The sequence below is a fragment of the Otolemur garnettii genome, unplaced genomic scaffold, assembly GCF_000181295.1.
Source record: "Otolemur garnettii isolate 467f Iridium unplaced genomic scaffold, OtoGar3 scaffold00063, whole genome shotgun sequence".
Taxonomy (NCBI): Eukaryota; Metazoa; Chordata; class Mammalia; order Primates; family Galagidae; genus Otolemur; species Otolemur garnettii.
The window spans coordinates 5,435,099-5,449,169 of record NW_003852458.1 but is presented as its reverse complement, the minus strand read 5'-3'; the positions used below and the strand labels follow the sequence as shown (position 1 = coordinate 5,449,169).

The 14,071-nt window shown below is 37.6% G+C and overlaps 1 protein-coding gene and 1 pseudogene across 1 annotated transcript in view; both read right to left on the bottom strand.

Moving 5' to 3' along the window:
- WDR70 (WD repeat domain 70) overlaps positions 1–14,071 on the bottom strand; it is a 289,355-nt gene that overhangs the window by 224,096 nt on the left and 51,188 nt on the right. The gene's annotated exons all lie outside the window — the stretch shown is intronic.
- Positions 2,805–3,567, bottom strand: LOC105887291 (annotated as a pseudogene).

The following is a 14,071-nucleotide window of genomic DNA, read 5'->3' as shown; positions in this document are numbered from 1 at the left end:
GCCACAATGCCTGGCTATTTTTTGGTTGCAGCCATTATTGTTTGGCGGGCCCGGGTTGGGATTCGAACCCGCCACCTTAGGTGTATGTGGCTGGCACCTTAGCCACTTGAGCCACAGGCACCGAGCCAGAAATTTTTAAATTTGTTTTCCTTTAAATCACAGCTGATGGAAATCAAGAAAGCATCAAAACACTATAAAATCTAGAATAAAATTAAAACATTCTCCATATATACCTATGTATCTTAAATTAAGTATACTTTGATGTTTAAAGTAAATAAACCATAAAAGTTCTCCAGAGTAATTTTCAAATTATGAATTAAAAAATCAAAGAAAATCTAACAGACACAGAAGAACAGACTAAATCATCATTATTAGTTACAACTGGCATTTTAAAATGTACAACAATTACGATGGCTGATAAAATTTAAAACAAATATTTTATACAAAATGCTATTCCCAATAATAAATAGAATAAAATAGAACCATAATTTACATTAAAACTTGGTTCCCATGTTACTAAAATACAATCCTTAATTTTTCTGTCTTACTATGCCTAGAGAAAAATCTCACAAAGAGCAGATAATCACAAACTGAAGGAAATTAATAATTAGGACACCATCTTTCATAATTCAGTATCAAAAATATTTTGAAACATACTATAACCTATATGTAAAATCATCACTGGACAAGAGAGATGAATAGAACCTTCTCTAAAGAATACAGACAATGGCTAACAAAAACATGAAAAAATGTTCATCATCCCTAATTATTAGAGAAATGCAAATCAAAACCACCCTGAGATACCATCTAACGTGAGAACCGCCCTCATCACAAAGTCTCAAAACTACAGATGCTGGCACGCATGTGGAGAGAAGGGAACACTTTTATACTGCTGGTAGGACTGCAAACTAATACAACCTTTTTGGAAGGCAGTATGGAGAACCCTCAAAGAACTCAAGCTAGACCTCCTATTTGATCCTGCAATCCCATTGCCGGGCATCTACCCAGAAGAAAAAAAATCCTTTTACCACAGGGACACTTGCACTAGACTGTTTATTGAAGATTAATTTACAATTGCCAAAATGTAGAAATAGCCTAAATGCCCACCAACCCAGGAATGGATTAACAAGCTGTGGTATCTGTATACCATGGAATACTATTCAGCCACTAAAAAAGATGGAGACTTTACATCCTTTGTATTAACCTGGATGGATGTGGAACACATTATTTTTAGTAAAGCTTCACAAGAATGGAGAAATAAGAATCCTATGTACTCAATTCTGATATGAGGACAATTAAGGTCCCAGTACACAATGGAGGGTGGGGGAAGGAGAGAGCTGAGAAAGGGAAGGAGGGAAGGGGTAGGGGGCTCAAGGGGTGTGGTACACCTTTTGGGGGTAGGACCCAAATATAAGAGGGTCCTTATCTAACAAAAGCAATCAGTATAACCTGGTTCTGTGTACCCTCAACGAATCCCCAACAATTTAAAAAAAAAGAATGAAAAAAAATTTTTTTTAAGTCCTTTCAGGACTCAAAATGTTCCAAGTTCTCTTTTGTAGCACATCTAAAAGTGTTAAGTATTTAATTTATAATACAACAAAATCTTCACAGAGTAGATAGTGGGTCACCACAAAATTTTTGAGACCAACTGTGTGATGGCCCATTATTTTACTTTCAAGAAACACAGTCAACAGCATCTTTTCTGATTCACCTATGCAAGTTTCTACTTTCTGGGTTTATCAGTGTTGCTGGGAGGGTTTCATTTGTTTCCCCCTGGGTAGATATTATGTTTCTTGACTTTTGTGTATCTCAAAATTTCCATAATGACCCACATATATACCTTTCAACCCTTACAAGTTAAAAGACAAAAACAAAAAAGTGCTGTTCATAAATAGTACGAATATAAAACTCAGAGTCATTTGCTGTTCCATTGTTTCAGGAACCATTTATTAATATTAGATTACACCAGATGCTAGGTGGCACCACACATGGTCTCTACTCCTTCCCCCTCTCAAGAAGCACATTATCTAAGAGGGAGACAGTAATGACTCTAATTCAATATAACAAATACTATGGTAGACAGGAGTATGAACAGAATAATTGAGGGATAGTGAAGAGGGATGCAGAAATCTGACATAAGAGGTTTCATTGTTTACTCAAGTCTCCATTATTCAAGAGCAGGATAATCATACTAAAATTCTATGCCTATTACAAATTCATGAACCATCTTGTAATGTACTTAATTAAACAAGTAGGATCCAATGGATCTTTCATTTATATCTTCACTCTTTCTCCTCCTATGGCTTTTTCTCTGCAGCACATAAACAAAGAAAATATTTTGTATATTTAAAAATCAAAAACCAAAAATACTCCTGATTTCCTCTAGTTTTACTGCTCAATCACTATCTTTTCCTTTGCAATCAAGCTTTTTCCAACTACACTTTCACTCAATGTCTCTACGTTCTTTCACTGTATATCTCTACCACTTTGGCATTTATCATTTTATTCTTAATGTCCAGCATGGTTCTTGGCACATAAGAAAAGTCTTAGTGAATATTTTTGTACACTTTTCAGAACTCAACCTACATATCTGACCTTTTAACAGCATGGTAACTATTTTTTTTTTTTAGTTTAGCACCATTTACCAAGTGATCTCAGCTGATGTTGTAGCTGCTGCGTTGTTAGCCTGTTATTAAAACATAAAATGCTCTTCCAATTCCTCTTGTCCAGGACAGAAGGATCTTCCAGGTAGCATGCCAACAGAACAAGAGACTCTGATGACACCAGCTTCAATAATGGTGTCATCCAGAGAGGGAGAGGGTCATGGCACATTCAACCATGGCTTCCAGAGGTTTTGAAAAAGGAGCCTTTGGGGGCCCAGCCTGCCTGGCATTTTGATGCTGTCGGTGTGAGTTTTGTTTTCCATAATGGTGTTGGGAGGTAGGTTAAGCACTCACTGAAGCATATCCCAGATTCAGGCTGTGGTTGCTTGGTCGCTGGCAGTCTTATTCCATATTGAAATTATGTACTCCTGAAAGCAGACAGAGACCACAGCCCATAGATCTCCTCTCCCACCATAAACTGTTCCCTCAACATGGCCAGGATGAGATTCTCCCAGCAATGAGAGGCCAAGCCCTTTCACAACTGAATAATCCACTTGCCACCATTTTTATTTGCATCATCCTCCCAAATGGGTTTAATTCCTTCTTTGAAGAGATGGAAGTCACTGTGGCCTGTCAGGTCCCCAGGACGTACCATGTGGCTATAAAACCTCCAGAACTGCTCCACAGAGGCAAAGGTGCTAATCTATTTGATATTCTGTTCATAGCTTTGTGAGCTGGTAGGACGGCCGGGGGTTCTCCTGGAATACCAAAAAGTGTAGTTGTACTACAGCGGGTGCTCTGCTGGTCCAGGGACAAGAGTCTTCCTTTTGCTGCTGTTCTGATTCTTGTCTTGTTCCATTTTTTCCTTCTCACCATCTTTCTGTGCGCTGTTTTCTTCATTCTGATAATGGTCCCCACTGTCATCATTTTTCAAGGCGTTGAACTTGTTGTTCATCCTCTCACTGCCGCTGTCACCACTCCAGCATGGTAACTATTTAACTCTCTCCTCCATCTTGAAACTGTCCTTTGCTGGAATGAAACAGACTAGGAAGAAAAAGAAAAGCTAGGCTCCTTAAATCTAGCTCTGCCACCATTGAGCATGTCATGCCCTCAGGAGGGTTATGATTATTAGTTTCCTAGTTTGCAAACTATAGGTAACAATACCTACCCCATAGGTTACTAGGAAGTAAGTGGTTTAAAACTCCTAACACACTGGCTCAGCGCATCTAGCTCAGCAGCCAGGGTGCCAGCCACATACACTAGGGCTTGTGGGTTCGAACCTGACCTGGGCCTGCCAAACAACAATGACAACTACAATAATAATATAGCCTGCAGTGTGGCAGGGGCCTGTAGTCCTAGCTACTTGGGAGGCTGAAGCAAGAGAATCGCTTAAGCCCAAGACTTTGAGGTTGCTGTGAGCTGTGATGCCACAGCACTCTATGGAGGGCAACATAGTGAGACTCTGTCTCAAAAAAAATAAAATAAAATACATAAAACTCCTAACACAGAGTTTGACACATGACAAGGTTCAACAAATGATAGCCACTACTTATTCCTATCACACTGGGTCATATCAGCTAAGTCTTTTCCCAGGCTTCTCTTCCTCTTTACCTGGCTAATGTCTACTTTTCCCTCAAGACTCAATTCAGATATGACCTGCTCCTAAACACTTCAAACTATAGGTTAAATGATTCTCCTATGCACTCTCATAACAACCTTTCCCTATTTCAATCACAGAAATTATCACAAAACTTTGTAATCTTTGACCTATCTCCCTGCCCTATACAAACTGCAAAATAAAAACATCTCAAAGATTATATATATGTCTATCATCTGTGTACCCTAACTACACAAAACAATTGCTATATAGCAAACACACAACATAGTTTTAGAAATGAATAAATGGCCCAATGTCCACCTTGGTGACAGTATTAGATTATAATTTTTAATTTACCATCAAATTTTAGATTAAGCACATATGACCATAAAGAAAAGCAGGTCTTATTACATCAAGTCAGCCTGGTAAGTGAGGAGGAGGCAATAACTGAAGAATTCAAAACCTAAAAACTTGTTAAGATCAAATTATTATACCCAAACTAAAATCAGATTGAAATTTGCAATGATAGAGGAATCAAGGCAGTTTTGATTTAGACTATGTGAACATGAAAGGTTACTATAGTCCATTACCAAACTGAATGAGAATAAACAGTTGGAGAGTTTGCAATTTTTCTACACAAAGACATTACTGTGTGGTTTACTATATTGTTGAAAGTGCTAAACACACCTGTTGCAGCGATATCAGTATCCCACCACAGACTCCAAAGTAATTTAAAAGTCAAGCAAGTGACTTCTGGACTACTCTTATGTTGAATTTCTGAGACACTGCTCCCTTTGCAGTTGACAATATTTGTAAGCAATGAAAACTCAAGTATAAATGCTAAGTACTCGTGTAAGAACCCAGAGAATAGTTTAAATGTTCCACTTAGAGAAGAAGATATTACAGTCTGTGTCTCATTTCAAAACTAATTACTTTTTCATCAAATAGAACTACTGTCATCAAAAAGCTAGGATGAAAATCACTTCATTTCATTCAGTGCAGAATGTGCCTATATATAGACAATTCTAGCATTGAAAAAAATTTACAAGAACACAGAACTTATTATTTACATTAGTAGTGAATTAAATGTTTAAATAAATGTTTATATTTAAAATCAAAGTTTTACTGGAAATAATGTAAGGCATAACTCATAAAAATCCCATATAACTGGCACAACTAAATCATCTAAAATAGTAGCAATCCATCTTTTGGTAGCATATCACTTGATGGTGACTGTTCTTTTTCCAGAACTTTTACTAATGACTTTGAAATATGGCTTAGTGTAAAATCTGCTATAACAGTAGAATATTTTCAAGATTTTCCTGCCAAGGAACATCATAAACTACATGACTTCAACGAAGTAATATATTACCAGAATTCATAATAAGAGCTACAGTTTTAATGGAAGAGGGTAAAAGACACACTACTTTTTGTTTTGGTTTAGTTTTTGATAGAGTCTCACTCTGTTGCCCAGGGTAAAGTGCTGTGGCATCATCATAGCACTCAACAACCTCAAACTCTTGGGCTCAAGTCATCCTCCTGCCTCAGCCTCCCAAGTAGCTGGAACTACATGCACCCACCCAAATACCCAGCTAGTTTTTCTATTTTTAGTAAAGACAGAGTCTCACTCTTGCTCAGGCTGGTCTCAAACTCCTGAGCTCAAGCAATCCACTTGCCTCAGCCTTCCAGAGAGCTAGAATTACAGGCATGAGCCACCATACCTAGTCTAGCAAAAAAAAATTTTTTTAAGTAGCTCCCCCTGGAGGCCGAGATGGGTGGATGGCTTGAGCTCAAGAGTTCGAGACCAATGTTAGCAAGAGTGAGATCCCTCTTCTCTACTAAAAACGAAAAAACGGAGGCAAGAGATCTCTTCAGCCTAAGAATTTGAGGTTGCTGTGAGTTATGACGCCATAGTACTCTACCAAGCATGACAAAGTGAGACTGTATAAATACATTTAAAAAATTAAGCCAGTGAGATAGTTAAGAACAAGTTTATATACAATCCCCAAAATATGAAAATGAAGCTCTAGGCCATGGAGACTTGAGTTTTTAAAAAATCACCAAGGTGTTCAGTACATCAAAAGAAATATAAGGTAACCTATGGGAGAAAGTATGTGCAAATCATATATAATATCCAGAATATTTTTAAACTCCTAAAAAAAATTTTAAAAACCTGATTCAAAAATGGGCAAAGGACTTAAATAGATAATTCTCCAAAGAAGATATACAATGGCCATTAAACACATGAAAAGATGCTCAACATGACTAATCATTAGGGAAATGGCAAAATCAAAGTGAGATACTATCTCATACTCATCAGGGTTAGGAACTTAAACTTTACTATTAAATAAACAGAAAATAACAACCATTGGTGAAGATGAAGAGAAACTGGAATCTTTGTGTACTATTGGTAGAAAAGTAAAATGGTGCAGCTGCTACAGAAAACAGCATGGTACTTCCTCAAAAACTTAAAAATAGAATTATGTGATCCAGCAATTCTACTTCTAGGAATATACCCAAAAAAACTGAAAGCAGGGTCTTGAAAAGATATTTGTACATCCATGTTCATAGCAATATTCATAATAGAAAGGCAGACGCAACCCAAGTGTCCATTGAAGAACTAATGGATCAACAAAATGTAATAAACACAAATAGTGGAACAGAATATTATTCAGCATTAAAAAGTAAAGATAATCTGACACATGCTACAACATAGATGAACCTTGGGACCATGCTAAGTGAAGTAAGCCAGTCTCTCTCTCTCTCTCTCTCTCTCTGTCTCTCTCACACACGCACACAAATATATGAGAGACTCGCTTGAGCCCATGAGTTGGAGGTTGCTGTGAGCTGTGATGCCACGGCACTCTACCCAGGGGGACAGCTTGAGGCTCTGTCTCAAAAAAAGTAAAATTATAGGGTGTCAGGAAGTGATAAGGCATATATAGTTCATGGTCGTGGTTGAAAATAAATGTATAATTTGGCATAAATTCTGCTGTGTTATTACCTGCCATTGTTGTATGGTATGTAGATATAGATGTTATCTTTGTGTTTACTGATGATGTCATATAGTTTTTAAAACAATTCAGAATTCTATGAGGATACAAATATTTTGGTCACATGAGTTGCTTTTGTACAGTTTGGGTTAAAGTTATAAGTTTGCCCTGTCACCGACATAACATGTAGTGTACCCATTAGGTGTGAATTTACCAGTCCCCTCTTCCTCCCACCCACCCGCTTGGTTTCTTTTGAGTTTTGTTACCATTTGTGCACATGAGTGTTGATTGCTTAGCTCCAGTTTAATAGTACATGTCGTGTTTACTTTTTTTATCCTTGTAATACTTCACCTAGGTATCAGGCAGTTTTTAAAAGATAATATATTTTATGAAAAAATAAAAGATGAACTGTCCTTTTTTGAATTTTTCAGCCTTCACACAAGTATAAAAAGTACCTTCAAATTATGTTACTGAGAAATGTGCTCCAGTATTGCCATTTGCAATAGGGCATAAGTGATTCAAAAGTAATTCAGAGGTGGTTTGGGAATATTACTAGTTGAAGGATTGGAACCAGCTGTGAGAATTAGATAGAAAATTATCTTTCTTTCCTGCAATATTTTAGACATGTTACTTCACATTTTTGAGGAAGGTTTTAAAAGTTTGATAAATGATTTGTTTAAAGCTTTACTAAAGTTTATTAGAGCACATAGAAGTATTCAGGGCTTAATATTATGCAATTTTTAAATATTTATTTATTTTAGAAATGGGGTCTCATTGTGCCACCCAGACTGGAGTGCAGTGGTTCTTCATAGGCATAGTCATTGCCAGATACACAATGAGCTTCTGTGTTCAAGTGATCCTGCCTCAGCCTCCTCAGTAGCTGGGAATACAGACATATTCCCACAGGGCCTGGCTATTTGTTTTTCTACTTTTTCTTTTTTTTAGACAGAGCCTCAAGCTGTCACCCTGGGTAGAGTGCTGTGACATCACAGCTCCCAGCAACCTCCAACTCCTGGGCTCAAGCGAGTCTCCTGCCTCAGCCTCCCAAGTAACTGGGACCACAGGCACCCACCAAAACGCCCAGCTATTTTTTGGTTGCAGCCATCATTGTTATTTGGTGGGCCCAGGCTGGATTAGAACCTGCCATCTTAGGTGTATGTGGCTGGCGCCTTAGCCACTTGAGCCACAGGCACCGAGCCATGTTTTTCTACTTTTAAGAAACAGAGTCTTGCTGTGTTGCCCAGGCTATACGCAGACTCTTGGCCTCAAGTGATGCTCCTGCCACAACCTCCCCAGAAGCTGGGACTACAGGTGCATAGTGCTCTAATAAACTTTAAGCTTTAAATAAATCTTTTATCAAATATCTAGCTGCATCTTTTAAAGTCTTTTCTTATTTTTTCATGTGAGTTATATCTAATTAAAAAATTAGTTGTAATTGTGGTAAAATATGCATAATATAAAATTTACTATCTTAACCATTTTTAAGTGTAAACAGTTCAGTATTAAGTGCATTCACATTGTTTTACAACTAATCTCCAGAACTTTTTCATCTGGTAAAACTGATACTAAAGTATCTTACCCATTAAGTAAGAACTTCCATTTCCTTTCCACTCTCCTCTCTGCCAGCCTCTGGCAACTACCATTCTACTTTCTGTCTCTGAATTTAAGTTCTCTAGATACTTTACCTAGGTGGGATCATATATATGTATACAGACACTACTTAAGGCACCTATATATTAAATAGTTTAATTCTCACAGCAACGGCCGGGCATGGTGGTTCACGCCTGTTGTCCCAGCGCTGCGGGAGGCCAAGGCGGGTGGATCACCTGTGCTCAGAGGTTCAAGACCAGCCAAGACTCCCCCTGAGCCAGATAAGCCAGAGTGAGACCCCGTCTCTACAACAACAACAGGACAATGAGACAGCCAGACCTTGTGATCCCAGCTCCATGGGGGGCAGGAAAACACTATAGGAGGAAGAATAAAAAAAAAAAAATTAAAAAAAAAATTCTCACAGCAACTATGTGGTACTACAGTATTATCATTCTATTTTAAAGACAAGGAAACTGAGGCAAAGGGAAGTTAAGATATTTGTTCGAGGTCTCACAACCGGTAAGTGACAGCTAGAATATGAACTTGAAAGTCTGGCACCAGAGCAGCATAAGCAACATAGCAAGATCCAGACTCTACAGAAAATAAAATTACTATGGCAAAGAAAGATCCAGACTCTACAAAAAATAAAACCTATGACTACAAGTTTTACCCTGAAAGCACATGTTTTAGAAATTGTTTAAGGTGAGATATAAAACGTTTTCATATATGGCGGCGCCTGTGGCTCAAAGGAGTAGGGCACGGCCCCATATACTGGAGGTGGCAGGTTCAAACCCAGTCCCAGCCAAAAAAAAAAAAAAAGTTTTAAGATATAAAAGTTTTACCAAGTTTTAGAATCGTAGATATGCAGTGCAACATTAATCAACATGGGTTATGTCCTACAGTATTTTAGGACCATGTCCATTTTTCTTTTTTTTGAGACAGAGTTTTACTTTGTCGCCCTCAGTAGAGTGCCGTAGCATCATAGCTCACAGCAACCTCCAACTAGTGGACTTAGGCATTCTCTTGTCTCAGCCTCCCAAGTAGCTGGGACTACAGGCACCTACCACAACACCCAGCTATTTTTGTTGTTATTGTTGTTGCAGTTTGGCTAGGGCCGGATTTGAACCCAACACCCTCAGTATATGGGGCTGGTGCCCTATACAATGAGCCACAGGCACTGCCCCATGTCCATTTTTCAATAAAAATTCACTTACAGGTGGGCAGTTTTTTATATTTAGTTATAAATACATAAACTCTACTGAGTTAAACCACAAGAAATGTCAAAGCATCAGTCAAATTTGGTGATAATTCATTTATTTTGGAAAGCAAAAGCAGCCTGAGTCATTATTGATTTTTATCAAGTTTATCTGATACTTAGAAAAACATGGATTTAACCTTCTCCTTGGCTACAGCTCTGTTTAAAACCTAACACAAAAGAACAGAAGCTACATCTGATTCAATATATTATAATTTTCTTTTTATTTTTTTTTCTTTAAGACAGAGCCTCAAGCTGTTGCCCTGGGAAGAGTGCCATTGCATCATAGCTCACAGCAACCTTCAACTCCTGGGCTCAAGAAATTTTCCTGCCTCCCCTCCCAAGTCGCTGGGACTACAGGTGCCCGCTACAACACCCAGCTATTTTTTGGTTGCAGCCATCATTGTTGTTTGGTAGGCCCAGGCTGGATTCAAACCCGCCAGCTCAGGTGTACATGGCTTGCGCCTTAGCCACTTGAGCCTTAGCCGCTTGAGCCACAGGTGCCAAGCCTACAATGTTCAATACACACAAAAATTGCTTCATATTGTCAAAAGGACAGTGAAAATTAGACACATCCCAAAAGCCAATCTGCATATATTCTTAGATTCATCATATAATACAGTCATCCCTTGTTATCCACAGGGGACTGGTCCCAAGAACACGTGCCCGGCCCCGATTGCAAAATTGAAGGATATTCAAGTATATAAAATGGCAGAGTATTTGAATATAACCATACACATTCTCTTATATACTTTAAATCATCTACAGACTACTTATAATACCTATTATAATGTAAATGCTATATAAATAGTTGTCATACTCCATTGGTTTTTAAATGAATAGCATTTTTTATTGTTGTATTATTTTTATTGGGGATTCTGGGGGTTTGTTGGTTTGTTTGAATCCATAGTTCCAAAAGACCAATTTGATGCACAGTTAGTTGAATCCACAGATATAGAACCCACAGATAAGAAAGGCCAATTATATAGCTCTAACGATTATACACTCTATTCATCCCATTAAATATGAAATGAGCATATTATTAATATACTTTGTCATAATTTCCTAATGTCTAAAGCTACCACCACTACAACCAAACATTTTAAATTGTTCTTGGGCATTTCTTGCTAAAGAAACTAACAGATTCTGTTTGTTATCTCTAATCTGTAAGATTCATAAGGATAGGCACTATGTCTTATTTGACTTATATCATTAATACTCAACACAACACCTGATATAGAGTAAGTACTCAAAATATATTTATCCATTACTAACAATATAAAGATTACCCAGTAGTAACAATTTTTTTTTTTTTTTGAGACAGAGCCTCAAGCTATCACCCTGGGTAGAGTATTGTGGTATCACAGCTCACAGCAACCTCCAACTCTTGGGCATAAGTGATTCTCTTGCCTCAGCCTCCCAAGTAGCTGGGACTGCAGGGGCCCACAACAACGCCCAGCTATTCTTTGGTTGTAGTTGTCACTGTTTAGCAGGCCCGGCTAGATGTGAACCTGCCAGCTCTGGTGTATGTAGCTGGCGCCTTAGCCGCTTGAGCTATAGGTGCCAAGCCATAATAACAGTATTTTAAAACACAAACAAGTATGAAATCTGTGAGAAACAAATAAGACACAATCAGGATTTGTAGTTATCACAGCCTATTTAGATATCATTCTAAAACACAGGGACATATTTATGAATTAATCATAATGGTGAATTTTAGGATATATGAATTATATCACAATAAAGCTGTTATCAAAAAGAGAAATATAACAAATGAAGGAGTAAGAAGAAGGAGGTATTCACTGACTCTACTTTTGTGAGTCAGGGAAGGTATTCACAAGGAGAAAAAGCTCTCTTTTCACAAGCAAAGAGCTAGATTCTGAAAAATGAAAAGATTTTTTTCCTTGAAAGATACAGCTCTGCCACAATGTACCCCACAGGTGTTAATGCTTGAATAGACTTCCATGAGAATGGAGTTGTACTATATATTGGAAAGCATTCAGAGAGAAAAAAAGGCACGTTGGAATGCATAAAACAGTCACAATCAAAGACTAGTCTGTAGGGATGGGACATGAGGCAAATATAGGAAAAAGGGAAGAGATGACCCTGAAAAGCAGGATAGGTCACAACCAGTACCAAAATAGGGCATAAAGGTTAAGCACATGAATTCTGGAGTAGGTTCCCTACATCTGAAACCTGGCTCTCTCACTTATTACTGGGTAGCCTTGAAGAACTTTCTTAGCACTTCTGAGCACTAGTTTCCTTATCTGTCAAAAGGGGATGATAGTCTTATCACTTCCTGGGATACTAGGGGGACTAAATGAGTTAATTCATCTTAAACACTTAGAAAATTAAAACACAAAGTTAGTATCCACTAAATTTCAGGACTATTGTTTGGGTCTAGATTTGAGCATATGCTATTTCTTTTTTATAATTCAAAAAGGGGACTGAAGATATAAAACTGTGGCTTAACAGTGAATTCCTGATTTGTTGGAGCATCATTTTTTATGACAGTAAAAACCAAGAACATGCCACTAACTTCTTGATTTAATCAAAAAACATTTAATCCTGATTTACAGTGAACAAAGCACTGTGGGATACAAAAGTGAACAAAGACTCTCTGACTCCAATCCAGATCAGTAGCATAATAGCAAAATTACCATCCAACAGCTGCCTGGTAGGCTATGTGAATCAACTTGGTGGTCTTGGTCCCAATTCAAATTCACAATTAGCTGCACTTCCAGCACTCAGAAACAAATAGTATGAACAAACTGTCTTTCTAAATAAGGATCAAGGTCTACAGACAATTTTTAAAGTCAGCACTGTTGGTGCTACTTTTGTATGTCTGTATGCTATTAGAAAATGTATTCAAATACAAATTTTATAATCACATTAACAGGAGAATAATTCCACTGAACGACAAATTACATCAATGTTGGCAAATATTCACGATTTTAAAAGCACTTTTTTAGATTATAAGATTAAGCATTAAGAAATCTTTTTCAGGCTTGGCGCCTATAGCTCAGCGGCTAGGGCATCAGCCACATACACTGGGGCTGGTGGGTTCGAACCCAGCCCAGGACTGCTAAACTACAATGACAACTGCAACAAAAAAATAGCCAGGGACTGTAGCAGGCACCTGTAGTCCCAGCTACGTGGGAGGGTGAGGCAAGAGAATCACTTAAACCCAAGAATTTGAGGTTGCTGTGAGCTGTGATGCCACAGCGCTCCACTGAGGGCAACACAGTGAGACTCTGGAAAGAAAGAAAAGAAAGAAAAGAAAGAAAAGAAAAGAAAGAAAGAAAGAAAGAAGGAAAGAAAGGAAAGAAAGAAAGAAAAGAAAGGAAAGAAAAGAAAGAAAAGCCCAAGACATCTTTTTCAAAGCTGAGCACATTGGTTCACACCTATAATCCCAGCATTGTGGGAGGCCAAGCTGGGAGGATCACTAAGTATAGGAATTTGAGAATAGCCTGGCCAGCATAGCAAGACCTTCTCTCTACAAAAAATGTTTTTAAAAAATTAGCATAATGGTACATATCTATCGTCCTAGCTACTGAAGAGGCTGAGGCAGTAAGCTTGAGAACAGGAGTTCCAGGCTATAGTGAACTATGATCATACCACTGCACTCCAATCTTTTTTAAGATTGATGCCTATAAATCTTTTACTTTCCACTTTTACACATGTAAACAGAAAGGGTAAAAGATTAAGGGAGCTCTTTTATTTTCAAATACTATTTATACCTACCGAGCTGAAAAATTGATTATGTCTGTTTCTGTGGCTTAATTTGTCATAAAATAATTATGTGATTCTTGTTCTTGAGAATATTTTCTAGTTGAGAAGGCAGAAAACAAATTTAGATTAATAAATAAAGCAGCCCAAAATAAATTTTAAAAATAATAAACTGAAAGTAAGAAACAGAAACAAAAGCTCTAAAGTAAAATGAAACATGAAACAATAAAAAGGGGATGTATATGTAGGAAAACATAAGTACCAAAACAAGAAACGAGAAATGAAAGTTAAAGATTAAAAAGAG